Here is a 20,137-nt window from a genome sequence, read left to right as displayed (position 1 = left end):
CCCCCAACCTTCTCTTAGAGTTAGAGGCATAGGCTGCTGCTATCAAAAGCCAAGGTGGCATCAGACAACTTTCAACGCAACTGGAAGAGAAGCATTGCTTTGATACAACTGCTGAGTGGTTAGAGTATTTGTTCAAGAGAGTAGGATATCTGAGTTCAGCTTCTATGTCAACATGAAGGATTTCAGACTTCTATTATGTCTCTGGAGAGTTTAATAATCGCCAAGCCACAGGATGTTCTGGGAGTATTTAAGGGAGTTTCTCTTAATCCTGTTGAAGTCGGTCCTCTGTGCACTACATAATTAAAAATTCAGTAGCACGGACAAAATAAGGACAGAGAGCAACTCATTTGACCTAATGTTTAGGTCTTCTGCTTACAGATGATCAGACGGATGGTACAGAGCGATATCTTCATGCATATGTCTGAATCTTTCTCCCCCGACATGGTTGTATATGTACTTCCACACTGAATTCATGTTTGCCTTTTTCCTTGCACTTACTGTACTGATGTATTCTAGAAAAGAGGCTGTGTCTAGTGCATAGACTAGAAGTCACAACATGAAGGTACTAGATCCTGTTCTAACACTGTTGTTGGATGATTCAAGCCACTTGAACACCAGCGCTAGGTCCGTCAGCTTTTCAGTGCCAGACTGTACTCATTTGGATCTCAATTCTTCAAAAAACGTGGGTGCTGCATGTAGTGTTCATTAAAATATTCATTTAAAAAAAAATGCCAAAAATCAAGCTATCCTACTTGGGAAAGTAGGATATCAGTGAGAACTGCTTTCTGTTTTGCTGTGTGGTTATTTGTCTTTTTTTTTTTTTTTGAACCTTCTTGTTACGGTTTTACATGTGTAAGCTGAATTTTATAGTAACTGGAAATTTTGTGCCTTAAGGCCATATAAGGGCAATGGGTTATTTAAAATGCTGTGCAATTTATAAAAAGCATTCTTCAGTGCGTTTCAGAGGCACTTTCCAAAGAAAGGTCTGAGGGTTTTAGCATCAAGCCCATTGTAAATGCTAGTCTGAAATCTTAGGTCGATGAATCATGGCAGTATCATTTGTATTTTATTGTTACTGATATACATGCTCCATTCATTTTTCCATATTAAACTCCCTGTGTTGTGCACAACAGTATTCTACTGTTGCACTCGTGCTTATTTCGTCTAATTTGAAAACAGCGCCAATAAATTATACCCATGTTTAGAGAGCATTGTTTTGGAAATATTTAACTTTGTTACCAGAGAAACTTCTGTCAAATAGATAGTAAGATAGCAATCTCTCATATACGACGTGGTATTTGTTAGTTATTCTGAAAAAGTCATATGTATTTGGCTACTAAATTTGCATTAATTTTGTAAGGCCAAAGTCATTGCCAATTAGAAGTCTTTGGCCACGGTAAAATTGTTTGTGCAGGGTGCAAGAAGGAAGAGGCTGTTGCAAGAACACAGCCTGTTGCGACATTATTGTGAAAGCCATTGAAGGAGATCATGGATTTAATTACCGTGTTTATTGCTGTTGTGTTGTATACTTTAGCTGCTTTATTTTTGTTCTCTGCAGAACCTAAAAAGCAGTTACTGTTTGGGTCTTCAGTAACTGCAGTAGTCCTATAACCACCGGCACGTTACAAAGTCGTTGGTCCTCCGTTTCCACTCTAGCACCTCGAGTCACTGTGGACAGGCATCAGTCTGACCTGCTATTAAAGCATGTCTTCAGCCATCACCTGAAGCAACCCGCTCGGGTACACGGTTGTCCTTAACGTTTGTTGGGGAGGGGTGGCAGTGGGATTGCAGATACCAAACGTGCACTTCTCTGGCTGCGAGTTGGGCAGCTCGCTTGTCCCTTCCTTGGTAGATGTGGAAGATAGGTGCTCACTAGGGGTTGGCATGTTCTCCCTTGCTTTTCTCTTTCTCTGTAATTCTTTTAGCTGTTTCTCTCAGGATTTCTAGAACTCTTACAACTATTCATGCTCTCTGCTGAATCCAGTTCAGTAGAGTTCAGTAGAAGTTGCCTAAATCTTTAGTAAAAAAATTCTGTTCAAACTGAACACTTCATTCTGCTTCATTATAGCTGAGTGCAGCAGGTATCATTTTTTCTATCCTACACTTGAGTTTTCAGTTGACAGTAATTTTTAAAAAGATGTAGTTTATTTTTAATTTTTGGCAACAGATCCACCCTGTTGACTCATATTTTTTTTTATGATTCACTGTGGCATGATATCATTGCCTGCAATAAAACTACCTCGCTCAGATAGCTCCCATTTTCTATTTTTACACTACATTTTTCTCTTAGTGATATTATTCCATTCACACTGCTTTCCCAATTTGTTAAAAACATTTTGAGTTCTAGGTATATCTCCCAAACTGTTTGGAACACCCATCCAGATTAGAAATGTCCCTGGGTTTTTCTGATTACCTCTTCTGTTCTCCAAGTCAATGCCAATATGGAATGGTAAAGATGCTCCCTTGTGGATCCTTGTAAAAATCTACCTGGTAGGCACTCCCAGGTTGATAGTACACTACCGAAAAATTTCAGGGAGTATTTCAGTTAGTTGTGTGCTGCCTTGGAGTAGTCTAGCTACTCACAAATGGATTATTTAATGGGTTGTTCCAGTGTTTTCCACACTTCAAATCTAGGCTGACATCAACTGGTTCACGAGCCACGTGTGACTTGCGATCTATAAGCTATCAGTTAGCCCTCTCCGCCTCGCTGTCCCCATTCCCATGCCATTGGCAATCCAGAGGAATTTGTATAGTTCAGATATTAGTAATTACTTTTCTAAATGTTAATTATTTTTATCAAAAGCAGTCTTATACCTCCATATCAACTTCTTGCTAATCTGAAGCTTCATGGGGAGAAAGATTTAAAAAAAAATTTACAGAAAAATTATGCCCTCATTTCTCACATGCATTAGCCATTTCTTATTCATGATGTTGGGCTTTGTAGTTTTAGTATAGAGCTGTCTTCAGAAGGGTAGAAATCTTGTGAGTCTTAATCTGGTTCTAGTGGAAAATCAGACGTACATAGACTGATCTCAGTGCTATTATGCAAGCTGCCTCAGTGGTGGAATTGGGTCTCACCAACACTGCTGTGCTAATTATAAAAGAAATGTTGACAAATGTAGTTAGTAATACTGATAACCATAAAAGATGGCTTTTTGCTTTGTTGGAGGAAGCCAAATGAAGTCATGTTTAGGATGTCTGCAAAGAAGTTACTGAAGAGTTGGAAAAATATAAGAAAAGGCATAGATTTAGGCTAGCAAAATCTATAACCGCAAAATTAATTTTAAGTTAGTATTAATTTTAATGAGCTTGCTTATGTAATGGTAGTTATGTCCTTAATTATATTCTTCCAGAAGATTGCTGTATCAGCAGTCTGAGTCTCTTAAGTAGCCAAATCCTTCTATTTATGATTATAATGGTTTTGATTATTATTTTATAGGTACATTATGTTATATATTAAATTGTAAGGTGTTTGTTCCAAATGAAATGTTATCAGAGAACAAACGAGGTAACAAGTTATAAAGTGTTCTATTGTGATTATTAATATGGAGTTTTCAGTAATTTGTCATTTAATTTGAAGAATTACCTTCTTCAAATGCCCTGCATTTGAACAAAAGATGTAAGGTTGCTCTACAAACTCAAGAGGTTATTTCATCATTGTTTTTTCATTTTGAGTCTGCAAAGGGTCACCTGGGTTCTGAGTGCCATTCATCTTTTAATTGTGACTGGATAACGAGTGAAAAATTTTTTTGCTCTGTTATTGGTTTAAGACAGTTCTTCAGAAAAAAGAGCATTTGTTCATCATTTTATGTTCCTTCCCAAGCTCGGTACCTTGCTGTGGACTTGCCCAAAACGGCATTTCCAAAGCTATGTGTTGGTGACCTTGTGCTGTTGTTGAATTCAATCAAGTTTTCATTGTCCAAGGTGAGTGGTTTTGAAACATCCATTTAATATGACCTTTTTTCCTGCTTTTGAGTTTTATGCTGTTTCTCTGATTACTGCAAATAGGTAGTATCTAAGGGGGCTTCCCAACTTTAATATACTTAACTTAAAAGCACTCTATAGGGGTAGGGATATGGTTCTTACTTTGTAAATGAACGGCTAAGGTACAAAGAGACTTACCCAAGGTCATAGTATCTGCTGTGCTATAGAAAATTACTAGCTCGTCCCCTGACTATTAGATTATCTTTCTCCTTTGCTGCTACTTGTTATTCAATTCAAAACGCTTATGCATACGGTGTCCAAGAGTTCTCCCTCTGTCCTTGAAACGTCTAGCTTATTCCATAAGTTATATTACTTCAGTGAGCATTTTCAACTTTGTCCCTGATTTAAGAAGTATTGCTCTGTAGAAGTATTGCGTGTATTGCTCCGATGCTTTATGCATGGCAGTACCCAAGTAGATACTTTGGTCCCGCTGTCCTCTAACCAGTAACAAGTTCCTTTTTCCTCTTGCTCTCCTTCTCCCTGCCTTTCTTTGTATCCTCAGCTGCACTGGCGAATTTCTCTGGCAGCTTACAGAGTTTGGCTTTTACCTTTCCTCCATTGTTTGTCTCTTCTTTGATGTATGGTTTGTGTTTTAATTTTTTTAGACACTAAATCTCTGCTGGAGGTTTGTTTGAACTGAAGTTTGCGCCAACAGAAATGCATTGAGTTTTTCTAGCTGTCCAACTGCTAGCTTGTATATCTAATTTGTTAATGTTCAAATATGGATAAATTTAATAAGCAAGTGTAAAATGGGGAAACTAAAAGACAGAAGCATTTCTGTGTATGGTAGACCTAGTATAGACAGTACTTTTAGCTGTACAAGTGGTCTTAGTAACTGAAAACCTCACTGACATACTTCACGGAGCTCATCGTAAAGTCTTGTTCTCCAGTCTTCTACAAAATGCTCTCATCAGAAGTAAGGTCTGGTAAATAAAATGAATCTTTCTAAAGGATAAGTACCGAAAGCTACCAAACAGAAAGAAACAATGATGAGATGAACACCACCTATGCTCTTTACAAATTCCAGTCGATATTTGGAATATCCAAATTATATGTGGTTTTGTTTGTTGTTTTGTTTGTTTTTAATCTAGAGGCTATTTGAAAAGAAAGCCTTTATTTTATTGAGATGGGAAGGGTGGATTTCATTTTTGGTTTGGGAAATCTGGGGGTTGGTTTTGGCTCTCTGCGATTTCCTTTGAAGAGTCCTTTGAGAAACTTTGTCTACTCCGGAACTTCAGTTTCCATATTATCTCACCCCTGGATTTACATCTCAGTTTAATTTGTAGAGTAGTTCAATGCTTTTAGCCTACGCGTCACTTTTTCCTACCAAAGCAGAAGAAATTAAGGAGGTATTTAAATTAATAATTACTTCGGTTGAACTTCCTAAACTTGCAATACAAAAGAAATTTAAGTATTGTTTTAGAAGATACGGTTTTGAATAAATTGACAGTCGGGCCTTCAGTGGAAGAATTTTTATCTCCTTCCATTTTTTTTTTCTCATTTGCTTTCTGTTTATTTAAGCTATGGGGCTAAATTTTATATTTTGATTCTGGTATAAATCAAGAGATGCTCTTGAAATTTACCCCATTGATTTCATTTGCTCTTCATTAGACCAAACTGTAGAATCTCAACCAAATTCAGATTTGTTCCCCTGAGAAATCTACCTGACTAAAAATACCCTGGTTGAGTATTATTTTTAGAAACAGTTATATTTGAAGTATATAAATGGTCAGATTTTATGTGTATTATTAGACATGAACTGTTGGTACATTTTGTAACAGGAGGCTGCTGGTTTTCCATTCACCAAGAACTGGAATTCAGTCAAACACTTGGCACTTACTTGTATGTCTCTAATTTTATCTGTAAATTGTTCTTTCTGAAATAGTTTGTGGAAACATTCTCAGTTTATTCAGTTTTGCAAATCACAGGCATGGAAATAATTGCTAAAACCTATAATAAATAAACCGTTTATTAAAGTAAATAATTGAAAAAACAGGTTGCTTCTTATTTTAAATCAGGCTGAGATCCGGACTTTTGCTGTGATTCCACCTTTTTTTTTTTCCTCTTGAAAGTATTTTTAGGTGTGTTATCCTTGGATTATTTTTCATTTTACTTTTGGGTTATTTTAGAATTGGAAGCAATGTGTGGGAAAACAATAAACGAAAGGAAAAATATCTAACCTCTGGGTTTCGAGATAGGCTTTTACTAGGACTTTTGCCCCTGCGCTTGTTCAGTTTTGGACTGCAATAGCATCCTGTTTTGGACTGTAATGGCATCAGGTTTGCCACCGTGTCTGTGCCCCACTTGGGGTACGAACAGGTTCTTGGCTCTGGTGGTCCCGGGCATCCCTGGGGCACGTACCATGAAGCTTGCGTGGAGGAACCCGGTCGTACCCAGCTGGACTTCCACACAAAGTGTGTTTGGTAGAACAAAATGAATACCCCGGAGGGGTTTCATGTTGCTGATTAGGCCTGTGTGGTGACGTCTGGTGGCACATGTGGATACTGAGATGTTTTTACGCTTGGGTATCTGAAAACAGGCATTTAGAAGCTGCTCCCTTTCTCTTTTGCTGTGTCCACTTGAGCCGCCCACTGTTGGAAACTACAGGTAACGGTAGTACTGGTAAGCTAGATGCTGCTTTTCTATGACAAGTTTTTAAGAGTGCAACAGATACCTTTCCGTGTCATGTCTATTTTGGCCGTTTCTCAGATTATGACACTAATTACAAGGAAGTCATTTCTAATCAACTTGTACAAGTGGCCTAGCAGATTTGCTTCCTCCAGCAGATGCAGCTATCAAGCATAATATCCTAAGTTCAAGGAGATGTAAAGATTCATGTCATGTTTTTCAGTCAGAAACCCTCCTTAGACAACATAGCACGATTCAAAGTTTTATTTTTGTAGATTTCATCTAAGAACAGTATCTGTACGTGTGTGTCCAAGGTTAAAAGTCCCGGAACAGATGTCGAGGACACCTTTGCATCTGCAAAGGTCAGTGCACAACTTTGATTATTGCTGGTGGAGACAGTAATTAATGGATTAGTCTGCTAAGACAAATTTGATTCAGTTACAAATTATCCTTCCTTTCAAAGAGCCTTGCAGACATTTAAGTCTTCAAAACTAATTTTAAAAATGTCATCTGTGTTACAAGATCAAGTGTGCGTAGGCTGTTTGAAGCAAGAGCTTAAAAATGGGTTGTTCTTTTTGCTCTGTAACCGCGGGTCAGGCTGCTTTTCAGAATGGGCATACGTATTCCAGGCTCGTCTGTGGCTTTATTGGGATGGATTATTTTGGGAAAGATTATTTTCCGCATTGCTATGTCTTACTCCTCCGACATGCCCGGGGAGGGAGCGCATGGGGATCTGGTCATGCCGGGTAACGCGGGAGCAGAGCGGAGCGCTGCCAGGGCTGGCTGGCAGAAAGGTGCCCGTCCTCCTGCAGCTGGGAAGGGCAGGAGGAAGGCCTCCGACTTGAGGGCTGTACGAGGCCAGGGGGATACTGAGGAACTTGCTCTAATTTACTGCACAAAACCACTTTCTGCTTTTCAAGAGGGAAGAGCAGCGGTTGCCTAGGAGGCTGTTTCTAAGCAGTTAGATAGAAACTTCCCTCTGCGGCAAACACGATTTTCCTTTTCGTAGCTTTCGATAGGTAGCCTTTTGGCTTTTTACCTGGTAGGCTGAGGACGACATGGAGTGGCTTGGTGTTACAGGATTTAATACTTAGACTCCAAAACCCTCATAAGGGGCAAAAACATTTGAAAGAAGATCTGCCTGTGAGTCAAAAGTAAAATTCTATGCAAGTAAATGCAAGTATAACTCCATGATGGAAGCCTCTGCCACGAGTGAGACCGACACGGATCTCCTCCTCTGCCCGCAGCTGCTTGTCCCTGTAGCACCAGGCGATGGGGAGTGCTGTGAATATTAAGTCAAATTTGGAGGTGCGGTGCCTTTCTGTGAGATGTTTGCCTTGCCTTCCTCTAGCCGAGCTGTGGGAGGTACCCACAGCAGAGGTGAGCCCCTGTGGGGTCCCAGCCGGCCCCAGGCCATGAGGGGACCCCAGGCTGGCCCTGTGTGTGGCTGCCTTTGGGCGATGGAGTAGGTGCTGAAGGGCAGGTAAGGGGAACCAAGTCTGTCTGCTGTGTCCCGTCCTTGCCAGCAGCTACCCAAGCCTCAGGTGCAGGGGGATGAGCGAGGGTCCCGTGGGGGGCTTGGGGCTGCCTCTGCCATGGGTTGCTTTGGTCGTCCTAGGGAAGATGTTCCTCTCAGGGGTGCTTTCCAGCTGGAAGGCTGGTGGTGAGAGTTGGAGGACCAGCCTTGTTGGAGGTGAGGTTAGTGTGCGCACACAGCGTGGTGCAGTGGGATGTGAGATGCCCACAGGTCTCCACCAGTGGTCTGTTTTGTTGGGTTGGTTAGCGAGGCATTTGTACCTAATTTTTAACAGAGAAATCATTCCCAGCTTCTCTTTGTTGAACAGGTTACTTGCAACTGTGGGCACTTGGAAAAAAAAAGTAAAAAACAACCAAAAAAAGGCATAGGAAAGAGTCTGAAATCAAAAAACTCCTAGAATGCTCAACAGCAGATTCTTCACTCTCCTGCACAGAATTTCACTTTTGTGCTAAAGCGTCACCTCTGGGCCCCAGCAATACGAGCTAGATACAACCTAGCCAGCCCTCTTTGTCACCTCCAGAGCTCTCCGGGATTCAGCAGGTTTGCACTGGGCCATTGTCTTCGTAGTCTGAGCAATGGCCGTCAGCATGAGGCGTGGTGCTGGGGACTGATTCCTCCCCTGGCTTCCCGTGGGCTGCTGCATCAGCAGTAGCAAGCTGATGGATTGTCAGGTCCACTCTGTGCTTATTATGCAGCATTAAGCAAAGAGAGAGCTGAAAGTTCAGTGGTCTGCTGGCAAATCATGTAATTCTAGGTAATTTTGCGGTGGTTCTTAGCAGCTTTGATATATATGCGTTTTCAACAAATGAAAGCCTTAGGCATTTTGTGCACATTTCAGTCCTGTAACAATACCTGTGGTGGGAGGAGGAGTCTCTTTTATATCAGCTTGTGAATAGCTGCAGAATCACCAAGTGCCGTTCCCCTCCCTCCTCCTTTCTCTTCTGACAGCAGCTGAAATGGCAGGGCTCGGTTTGGCCAGTCCTCTGCATCATTTATAGCGATGCTATTAAATGCTGGACTGAAATGGATGGTAGCTAGGCTAATTTGCATGATTTAAAATGCCAGCTCGGTTTAATGTAGAGCAGCTGGTATATACTTAACTCCTCCAGGAGAAAACTTAATACCAGCAGATCGCATTATCCAGGGCTACACTGTGTTTATTTATTTATTTTCCTGTCTCTTGCTCCATTGTTTCCCACGACACTTGTAGAGATCTTCTATGCTTTGCTGGGAAGGGCTTGGCATTTTATTCATATTTCTGTATGTCACAGAGCTCACAAAGGAAGTAATTGGTCCTGCCGTGCGACAGATACTACTAGTTGCAGCTTCCGAGCATCCACTCACGCTGACCTTAGCAGATAGGACTCTAAATTAAGATGTGACATGATGAGGGATGGTGAGATTAGTTGGAAGAGGGACAGGTGTAGAGGCCTGGATTACATGGATTACCACATACTCAATTTCTTAGGGTTAAATTTCAAGGTTGAAAATGGTTAAATCCACAATTACGGAATTAGGACGTGCCATTGCTCTGGGGCTGAGCAGGCAGCCAGAGTCATCTTGTGACGGAAGGAAGGAAGAGTTGGAGGATCAAAGAATTCTTACGCTATCCTGAAATAATTAGCACATACTCAGTGAGAGGATGGAGGGAGCGTAATCTTTTAATACCAACCCTTCTCAAAATTGACCTTGTCACAGGCAGATCCTGCTTCTCACAGATGAGCAGATGTGTGATAGTGTCATTCTTACTGTGTCAGAAATGCTGGCACGGTATTTCATTGTCTGCCAAAACTTTCTTACCTTTCCATATGCCATGGGCCTCTCACGTGCTAAAGAGCTCTGAGCAGGCATTTGAACAAGATGTGAGGCACTGTGTAGCGAAGCTGGGCTTTACAAAGTCAAGGCTCTGTTAAAGAGGTTACAATGGAGCTTTCTCTTCCCCTGGAAATTTTTTTTTCTCTTGAGCCGTGAATTCAGCTGAGGTTTCTAATGGAACAGTATATTCAATTTTCTAATGGAACAGTATATGCCGATTTTCTATTTCGAAGACCTGTATTAGTTTAATATAAAGGTCATGAAGCTAGAGAGGAAATGTATCTGTTCATTTCTTTTGAGGTACAAATCCTTCAGTATTATATCTCAAGTTCCAGTATTTCTATTACCCTTTTTAAACCTTTGCGCTAAAAGATAGCACAAACTTATTCAGTTGATGTCAATGCTGCATTTAGTGTATAGGCCACAACAGTCGTGCCTGCACAAAGAAAGGTCAAGTCTTCCTTAATGATCATTGGTTACTGTCTTTTTTTTGCTGTGAAAGTAAATCCTCTAAGAAGATGACTTCCTATAATCTTCTTCCATGAATGTAGACAAGTTAAATTACCTTTAGTGATGAAATATTTCATTACTTCATCTCGTGTTGTCCGTGTGTAAGATCATTACCATGCCTGCATGCTGGGGAAGATTATAGGCCTGTACTATACAGTCATATTATTTGTGCTGTGGTTTATTTACACGCTCTGCATATATATAATAACCAGGAGAACTAAGGGAAAATTATATTCAACCCAGTTGAACATCTGAATGTTTTGAAGTATAATGAACAAATCATTTCAGACATTTGAGAAAAGACTTGCTAATGATTACTCTTAAAGGCAGTAAGCTTATTTAATCAACATTTATCAGTCCTTTAAATAGACAGAAAGCATTTTGTGAGACAGTTTACAAGGTGCTGTTGTAGCTGGGTTACAACAGTGCAGTTTAGTAATAGGTTGTCAGGCTCCAGCAGATCATTTTATTTGTGTTTATCAGGTCCAAATCTAGGCTTATGGAATGGAAGAAATTAGCTAATGAGTTACCAAATCTTTATCAACTATGTCATTTGGATGGCTTTAAATGTTGTTTGTTATGTTTTTATAACTAAGGGAACTAAGGGATAAGTGTATTTCTTTTAATGTTTTTCCTTAGATTAATACAAACTATTCAGGGATCCAGGTTTGACCTCTAAAGTTTAGTATTCCTAACTATTTTCCAGCACAGATATTTTTAACTTGCTGTTTCTAGGACTTTCCCAACTGGTCAAGAGGTTAGGAAAGCCATTTCCACCAGACTGGATGCTCTGTGAAGGCTCGAAAGAACAGTAAGAATGTACTGTATGGCCCCTTTGCTTGGAGCCGTGCCTTTCTGCCGAGAGGCATTGCAGAGCTTACGGGCAGGTGAGCGCGTCGGCCTGGGAGACCCACGCGGAGTTCCTTCACAGCCCTGTCACTGCTTCAGACAAGTCACCTAGAGCTGCCTGCCGTGGTATGTCATGGCAACTTCCTTATCTCACAGGTGTTCTGTGGAGATAAATCCATTATAATTCCAAGCAGCTCAGGTAAAGCGATACCTGGAGCCATGGAATTACCTTAAATAGCTACCTGTGTGACTCTTAAGCCTTCAAGCTTCAGTGTGATCTACTTTTTTCCTTATCATTGATTCTTTTTTCCCCTTAAGGTAATGCTTGAATCAAAGCAAGAGATACTAGATTTAAAATCCTTTCCACTAATGATTTATGGATTTCAAGAAAAATTGTGAATATACGAGGCACATCGTTACCTCTTTGTTAGGAGAAGGTTCTCAGCTATAAACAGAATAGGTGTCATTACTTTGGGCTGTCTTCTGAAAAAAAGCTTTAATGCTGAAAATGCATTAAAGAAAAGATAAGAATTGAAGACCTGCACACAATATTTCAAATTATAATGAGGAGTCTGTGGGCTGTGGGTTACCATCTGCACTCCACTTCGATGCCATCTGCCCACAAGCAGAAAATCACCAGCAGAGAAAATAGTAGGATGTCCTGCAATTATGAAGCCACAAAACCACCAGTTACGCATAAAGACCTTGTGAGATTTGTAATGAAATCCAAGCCTTTGATTGTCCGAAAGGGACTGAAAGGGTAGTGTAAAAAAGACAGGCCGTTGGGATTTTGGGGGACAGAAAAAGGGGATTTTAAGTATTGCTACGTGAATCTCATGCTTAGTAGAAGCAAGGAATCTGCAGAGTGTTAATTCGTAGCATGTAATGCTGTAAACTGAGAACTATCTTTTAAGGCTGAAATTATGCTAATTTATGCAGTTCACATTGCTACTGCAGTTTAAAAATAGCTTAGTTTCTAGAGAACTAGTGCTACTGTATTGCTGCGTGCAGCAGGTTGACTTTGTGTTTAGCTTTGCAAATTTTAGCAGTTTGAACACAGAGCGAAACCCTACTTATGTGGTCTTTTTATGTGAAGGTCCAGTCAGTTACAATGCACTGCATCACTTCCATTCAAGAGACTAAAAGGAGAACATTAGTCCTATGGCTTAGAAATGGCACAGGGGAATTAGTGGATGCTGTGAATAGCTGCAGTGTTGGGCTTGAGACCAAACGCCCAGAAGAATAGTTCAGATTGAAGTGTGTTTTAGGCTTCTTCATATCCAGTTATATTTTGCAGAGCTTGACACCTCTTGCTTAGATGCGTAGTGCTTTGGAGTACCTCCAGGAGGCATTTGATTTGCCTTCTGCCACCGTACACATCATTTTCAGTGCTTTTGGGATGCAGGAAACAAAAAGAGGGGAGAAAAAAGGCCTCATGTATTAGTTGTGATTAAAACCAAGTTGTCATGTTTGAACTGAATTTCCAATGAGCGTGGGTGAAAGTGTGAAATAGCAAGCATATCTCAGCTGGAGTCAGTGGGTAATTTTATGTTCTTATTTTAAATTCTGAAGGAGCTTGAATACATCTAGCAGTTAAAGTCATAATGTAGCTTCATGAACAAACTTGCGGGCAACACTAGAGCTGATTTTAAAGATCAAGTAACTTGGGACAAAAAGTCATGATGTGGAACATGCATTTGACCAGCTGTTCTTTAAAAAAGATCGCAATGGGTTTTGCCAACCAGGAGATAATTTTTTTTTTTTATCCGCATCCTTTGCGTCCTAAGGATGAACAAGCTCAGTTTTAGAAGCCTACAGTGATGGGTGGAAGCCAAGAAAACAAAATTTCCTTTCCTCCTTTTCTTCCACCACCTTCTGTTGTCTTCAGTCATGTTTCTTTTTCTATTCTTTGGATATGACTTCTGATAAAGTGTTAATGCTTCAACCCCTCCTCCTATTCCTGATCATGTTTTCACATTTTGCAGCTGGCTCCTTCTCTTTCCCTCCCAGTTAGCTAGCTCAGCTTTTCATGATTAAGCTGCCTTAGAGTCACGGCTGTTTCTAATCAACCTCAAGAGCTGCACATGTGAACTGTGTGCCTCCCTTCTTTTTCTCAGTGCAACCCAATAGTAGGGAAAGCTAACGCGTGGCATGGGCTTTTGCTGAAAGAAGTGGGAGGTTTTTGGTAGGTGGCCCAGTGGGAGACGAAGGTCTGATTTCTCTTCTAAGCCATTGCACTGTATAAAACTGGTAGGTTTTCATGATTTATGATGTGTGTCTAACTGCTTAATACTTTGTAGGTAAAACAACACACAGGAGAGAGATGGTGTACTTCAGATATCTAGTTTTGAAATAATAATTTCTCCTCCCTATTTTGCTAAAACCCTTTCACTAAATCAGGTCAGGAATGACTGGTAATCTCTACCGGAGGCCAGCGTGTTCTGTGCTATCTGTTCAGTAGCCGCTGTAGAGAGAAATGTGGGTGTGAATCCATCTGATGTACCAAAATCTTAGTAGAGATCAACAGTTGCATTGTAACTTATTCAAGGTCTGCTTTAGGATTCTTTGTAGTGTTTTTTGACTTGCTCAATGAGCAGATGCACGCAGGCCAGAAGGGAGGCTGTTAGAGTGTGGTGTATTTGTTTTGAGGTACTGGAGTTGGATGTTACTGACGGTCTGACATCTTTCAACACTTGGGGTTGCCTAGTAAATAAGCCTAGAAAGTGGTGTAGATCAAGGACTGATTTTGGCCAACATTATTATAAAGCCAAATGAATCCTGGTGAGGATAGAGCTATAACTGTATATGTACATATAATCTTTAAATTTACCTTTGGAGATATTGTTAATACATCTCTGTTTAAAAACATATATATATATATATATATATGTAAAACACTAAACTGATCAAGAGAAAATTTAGAAACAGTAGTTCTGGGTTACCAGTGGAGGCCAGATTGCTTTTTGATTTATAGTGTGATAATGCTGTGTGATGCCTGCAGCTATACTCGCTGCTCACGTTCGCAGTTGGAATAAATTTCCATCCACCAAGCCCCCTCTGCCTCTTGATGAAAGTTAACCCAAATATAGGTTAGGCAAGAGCATCTTGAGGTGCCTTCCAACCCCTACAATTCTGTGATCTTGGTGGAGGCTGAGGGGAGCGGCCCTGGCGGCCTGCCCCGGGAGGCTGGTCTCCGGCGCGCCGAGCGCGGGCATTTTCGGGCGGGAGGTGACAGCTCGTGATTTTGGGGAGCTGCTGAGGTCTGACCAAACCCTCGGCATGGCTCCGGGGGGTCCGTTCCTCGCACACGGCCGCGGCCCGGCCGAGGCGGCAGCGTGAGGCCGGCGGGGCCGGTGGCCGGGCGGCTGCTGCCACCTGGCGGTGCCGAGCCGCGCCCCGCAGCCGGCCGCGCTGCTGGGCCTCCCCCGGGCTGCTGCGGCCGTACGCGGGCCCTTCTGGGCACGGGGGGAAATCCCCGCTGTGTTCCGTGTCCTCCTTCTGTTCTGGGGGTGCACGGTGCTGTGAAAATTAACACGGAGCCTTTCTCCGAGCACGGTGACCGGCTGCCGTGGCTTGGGCGCAGGCAGGTGCACGGCTCTTGGAGCCTTCACGCTTAGTGTCAGCTCTGGGCTGCCCAATACAGTGCTCGCCTCCTGGCTGGAAAACGGTAAAAGATGTGTAAAAAAAAAAAAAAGATTTGTGAGTCCGGAAGCTGCCTCTCCTCATAAAGCACCACAAGGCAGAAGCCTCACAGGAGGTAACGCGGTGTCACCCCAGCCTGACGGCGGTCCGGATAGAGCCACGATTTGGTGGCATATGGAGGCAGAGCTAATGAATACCTCTGAATTGCTTCAGAATAGCCCAGTCACTACATTACCGGTGCAAATTTGATTTTCGTAAGTGATTAGTGTCTTAGCTTACTGAAATCAGTGGATCATTATCAAATTACGACTTTTTGCACTTAACGTAAGTGACTTAATTGTCCTTCCAGTATATAGAGAGTTTTATTGCAATCCCTTTAGTAGGGTGAATACAGAGAAATTTTAGTTAAAAAAGGAAAAAAGAGATGCTGGCTCAGACGCTCCTTTTCAGTGACAAAGCCACATCCTGCAGCTTAATCTGAAGATTCTCTGTCAGTGCAAAACATAGGCATCTGCTGGAGTATTTCAGAGCTTCATAAAGTCTCCCTGTTAATTACTGGCATAGGTTATTTGCTGTGAATCCTTCAGGAATCACATAAAAGCTAAGGTCATCCTTGGCATATATGGGAATTTGGTCTGACTTCTGGTAGGGGTCTGACCTAAATGTTTCCTTCCCTTTGTTGTAGCAGCCATGTATTGTGCTACAAAATCTGTATGTTTCAGGGAAAAATGTAAATTGATTGAAGTCATAAGCATTTCCTGGGGATTTTGGCCAGGAAATTGAAAGCATTACTTGATCTTCTAGAAGGAAAGAGAATCCCTGTAATAGAAACCAATGTATTTTGAACAGCTAAACTGTCATTGTATCATCTTCTAGTTTCCAAAGAAGGATCCCAGGATTCATCGTGCTTCTGAAGCATCAGCTTCCCTGCCACCACCAGAATCGAGAGTGCAGGCGCAGCAACCCACCAGACCCCTCTGGTATCCCAGCAGAATGTGCTCCAGTAGCAGCTGAGCCAATCCGACCAGATACAGGGAATCGGAATTAATGTGTAGACTCCTAAGACAGTTATATGGACTGCTTGTAGTAATTTAGACTTCTCCCATTAGCAAATTTATTTCCATTTGTGTTTTTCCCAATACAGCTTACAAGGCTGAGCAAGGTGATTTTACGGGACCTGGAATATGTCTAAATGCATCACTTCTTAACAAATACACTTCCCTCACAAATGGCACATGCAGATTTCACTGCGTTCTTTCAAACAGCATTCTTGCTATGTTTTCTGCTGCAGGAGGCCATTCTGCCTGGAAAGTATCATTATTTTGTAACTTGCTGTTCTCTATTGTTATAAGGGTTAATTTGATTTCTAGGCTTATTAGCAGTAATCACAGTTTCGCCTAGGAGCAGTTAAACCAGCAGGAAGCAGAACAGTCATTTTGTCCCCGTCAGTTTTGAACAATTTCAATTACTAATATTCCATGTAATGGAAGTCAAACCTTACTGCTCATGTGTGATCTCTTTTCTTCCAGTTTGTATGTGACTGATCCCTACAGAGCCTGGAAATTGAGTTGGGTAGCAGCGATACAGCACACGCTCCTTACAGCGATCCTAGATTGTAATGTGCAGCAGTGATGGACGAAAGCAAATATATTGAATATGGGACATCTTTCCTTTAGTAACGATTTTGTTTATAGCTGAACACTTCTAGTCTTTTCTGTGGTTCTGGTAGCACACTAGAGGGATATCTAGTAATTGAATTGAGAATTGGTAAATGAATAGAAGGGACTGAAGAGTTGTTTTCAGAATAATTATTAGCATAAGATGTGGAAGCTTGGTATGTCGAAGCAAGTGGTCCGTAGGCTGGCTGGGTTGCATGAAAGGTGTTCACCAGCAAGAGCCTTCCAGCAGCCTGCTTCCTCCCAGCTCTCCCAGAAACGCTGCCACTTGCCCACCGCTGAGTTAGGCTCACGCTGGGTACAGCTGGTGAGAGGTGGTGGCATGCACGTGGCCCTTGGAGCTGGCTGCTATCACCTGGGTAGGTGGGTGGCTTCTGGATTAAAAGGCAGGTGAGTGAAGGGCGGGCATCCTTAGGGCAAGCAGGAGTTGTCCCAGTGCTGCTGGGCCATGGTCCGAAGATGCTGAGAGCCCAAGGTGAAGCGTCCAGCTGAGCTGTTAGTTACAGGTAGAAGACTGGGAAATGGACTTATTTAAGGATTTGAAAGGGCAAGCACAAAGAGCAATTTAGAACCACTCAATGGAGTGGTTGACTTCTTAAGTCAACAATATCAGATTTGAATGTTTTTAGTTTAGTCTGGACTTAGTGTGATGACAGAGCCTTGATTCTCTAGCCTGTGTAACGGTATCTGTGTGTTTCGAGTTAGCCAAAGAAGGCCCTAACGTGCTGTTGTCCAGGAATACTCTGTGCCAAGGAGAAAAGTGTAACACTTCTCCAAACCGTAAGAGTAGAACACAATTTTTGGAAGGCAGGCTGAGGCAGATGTCACTTTTTTCTTAGCTCTCTTCCTTCCTCCTTTCCTTCCAGGTCCTGGACTTTCATGAATCAAACCTCGAGGTTCTCAAAACCTCACTAGTGCTGTGGTACGAGTTGCCAGAATGCTTCCCACATAGCTGTGGGTTTGGGAGAGCTGTGCTGCACCCTGCCAGAAAAGTTCTCTGTGTTGGCGGTCTGTATCTCAGAGCAAGGGTCAGTGGAAAGCTGCTGCTTTGGGGCTAAATACTTGGAGAGCGAACCAAGCAACGTTAATAATATTTATCTTCAGCGGAAAACTAGTAATGGCTTGCTCTCAGGTTTGTTTATTTTTACCAGTCACATTAGTGAAGTGCTGTAATAGTAACAGCAGTGAGCCTTCCTCTTTTTTGTTGCTCTGTAATTTGAACGCTGTGCAGCTAGACTAAATGTTGGAAGTAAATCTTCTTTTCAGAGACTGGTTGCCTGCTCCTAGCTTGTGCAGATAAAGCATGTTAGCTTACACTGTGATGAAAGGTGCACGTTATTGCAGTTTATTTCACTTGTGTGAGATGCTAACTCACAGACAGGAATTACTTCTGTGTGGTTTACTTGCTGCGCAAAAGCTTCTTTTTGTAAAGAAAGATGCCTTTTTTATAAACTGCCTTGGTACCACCCTTCTTCATTTTTTTTCCTCTGAAAAGCTTATAACTTAGCTACCTTCTTTCTTTCCACTGTCTGCATGTGACATGCAGCATTCTCAGTTTGCAGGGCTTTGTGACGCAACTTTATGCCTGGCAAAAAATGTCAATCTTTTTTTGTGCTGAAAGAATGCAGTTTTGGGGAAAATATTTTACTAAAACAAAGCATGCACTTTCTACAGTCATCTTTCATCTTCTTTCAAACTGCTTCCTAAGTTTTTCCCGTTTCTAACTCCCAGCCTCCCAGAGGTTTGTACCTCCCCAATCTCCCAATTTTTTACCTTAATACTTTGGAAGAGTTAAGTGATAAGATGTTTGTGTTCCATCTCTACTGTTAACCAGAAGAGGGCATAAAACACGGCTCAGAGGGACTTGGTGAAGTATGGAAGTCCTGCAGAAAGAACCCAAAATATTGGTTGATTTTCTCCTACTTCAATGTGCTATGTATTATACATAAAGTATGCTGGATGTAAATATATTGCATACATAAATAAATGTGCTCTAGGTTAATGGAAACGCTGGAACAAATACATCCAGAGTTGCTAACTTTGAAGTATTGTTTCAGGGTATTTTTTTATTTCCCTTAAATATCCTGCAGCTGGTTGCATGCCATCAAGTAAGCTCTCACTTTAATAACAAAAAAGCTGCTAGTGAAACGGAGCTCATTGATTAAATATAACATTATTTAAATATAACTATTACATCAGAAGCTAATGCACAAATTACGCCCCAAATATACGTACTTCAAACCTCACTCTTAAAACCGGCCTTTAGGACTAACTTAGTATTTTCTAGTACTTTATTTATAGGTATACAGCACTTTAAAACCGATCAGCTGCATTTTATTTCTGCCTTACTTGTTTGGTTTACTTTTTTTTTTAAAGTGACTATTGTGCCTCTCTTTTGGTGGTCTTGTGTATGAGAAGTGTAGCAAAGGAGTGTGTCTAAGTGCTTTATAAAGGTGTATTTTTGTCAGCTACGTTGAGTAAATGTTGAGTGGCACCACTAAAATCAATGTAAACCCACCCTATCTTAACAACGTCAGACTCGGACCCCCAGTGTCAGTGGGAATATTCATGTTAGGCTGTCATATTTCACCAGTTCCTTTAATTTAGATAATTTTGTTGAGACCCCCTCAACGTTTGAGGGTGCGATGTTATCAGAAAAAAAAAATTGGAGCACAAAAATAATGTTGAAAACCCTTCAAAAAAGTTACCTGCTGCCTCCAATTGTGGAACTAAAACTTTTTATTTTCTTTATCAGAACAGCTAGTTAGTCTATGAGAAATTAATTCATCAATCATTTGAAGTCATCTCCTGTTGGAAATACAGAACACTGCTGATGAGGATTTAGATTTTTGTCTCCTAGGGAACAAATTTCCTTCCATGATTACTTGTGTTCTGCTTGCCAGGTTCATTGCATAGAAATATGTTTTTGCTGCTGTGTATTTGCAAGCGCACGACTGTGAAAACAGGCTCAAGGAGTGAGGAACCTGAGCTCATCTTGGTGTGGTTTCTACAGAGAGTTTGTCTGTATCTCTGTTTCTTCTTTTGGGAAGGTGAAAGATTAAGGTCATATGGAAAAGTAAATCTTGGCTGGCTGAAAAAAAAAATTGGGAAAAAAACGTTGAATCAAAGAAACATCCTCTAACTGGGACGGAGATCACTACGGAAATCAAGTGCAACTTGGTGGCTGAATCTGTGGGTATGCCTTTGTTGTTTTGCCCAATCTTTCACTGAGTTAATACACTGTATTTTGGGTAGACGTGTTTGCTCACTGTAGATCTCTTCCTCTCGCAACGAATGCTGGTGTCATGTCCAAGGCATACCAGGGAATGAGCATAAGGATTTATTATTTACCTAATTTTAAAAATAACTTTCAAAAATAATACTGTGGTTGCAATAGGCATGCTTTAGGATATTCAAAGCATAGTTTGTCACTGTTTTAAAATCTGTTAAGTAGCTTTAAAGGAGTATTATAATCTCCTCCTCAGGGCCTGGCCAG

General features: G+C 41.3%; 1 protein-coding gene across 14 annotated transcripts in view; it reads left to right on the top strand.

Moving 5' to 3' along the window:
• The window catches only part of NAV2 (neuron navigator 2), a 431,840-nt gene that overhangs the window by 200,544 nt on the left and 211,159 nt on the right, over positions 1-20,137 (top strand). Inside the window, exon 1 of one of the 14 annotated variants that reach the window (XM_080592408.1) lies at positions 3,829-3,924. The exons of 11 other annotated variants lie outside the window; for them this stretch is intronic. The gene's annotated coding sequence lies outside the window, so the exon portion shown is untranslated. Of the gene's footprint in view, positions 1-3,828; positions 3,925-3,975; positions 13,574-20,137 lie in introns of those variants that run through there. 2 more of the 14 variants (XM_080592393.1, XM_080592389.1) reach the window with 2 other exon arrangements.

The sequence above is a fragment of the Anser brachyrhynchus genome (assembly GCF_964034855.1).
Source record: "Anser brachyrhynchus genome assembly, chromosome: 5".
Taxonomy (NCBI): domain Eukaryota; kingdom Metazoa; phylum Chordata; class Aves; order Anseriformes; family Anatidae; genus Anser; species Anser brachyrhynchus.
This window is presented reverse-complemented; position numbering and strand designations above follow the sequence as displayed.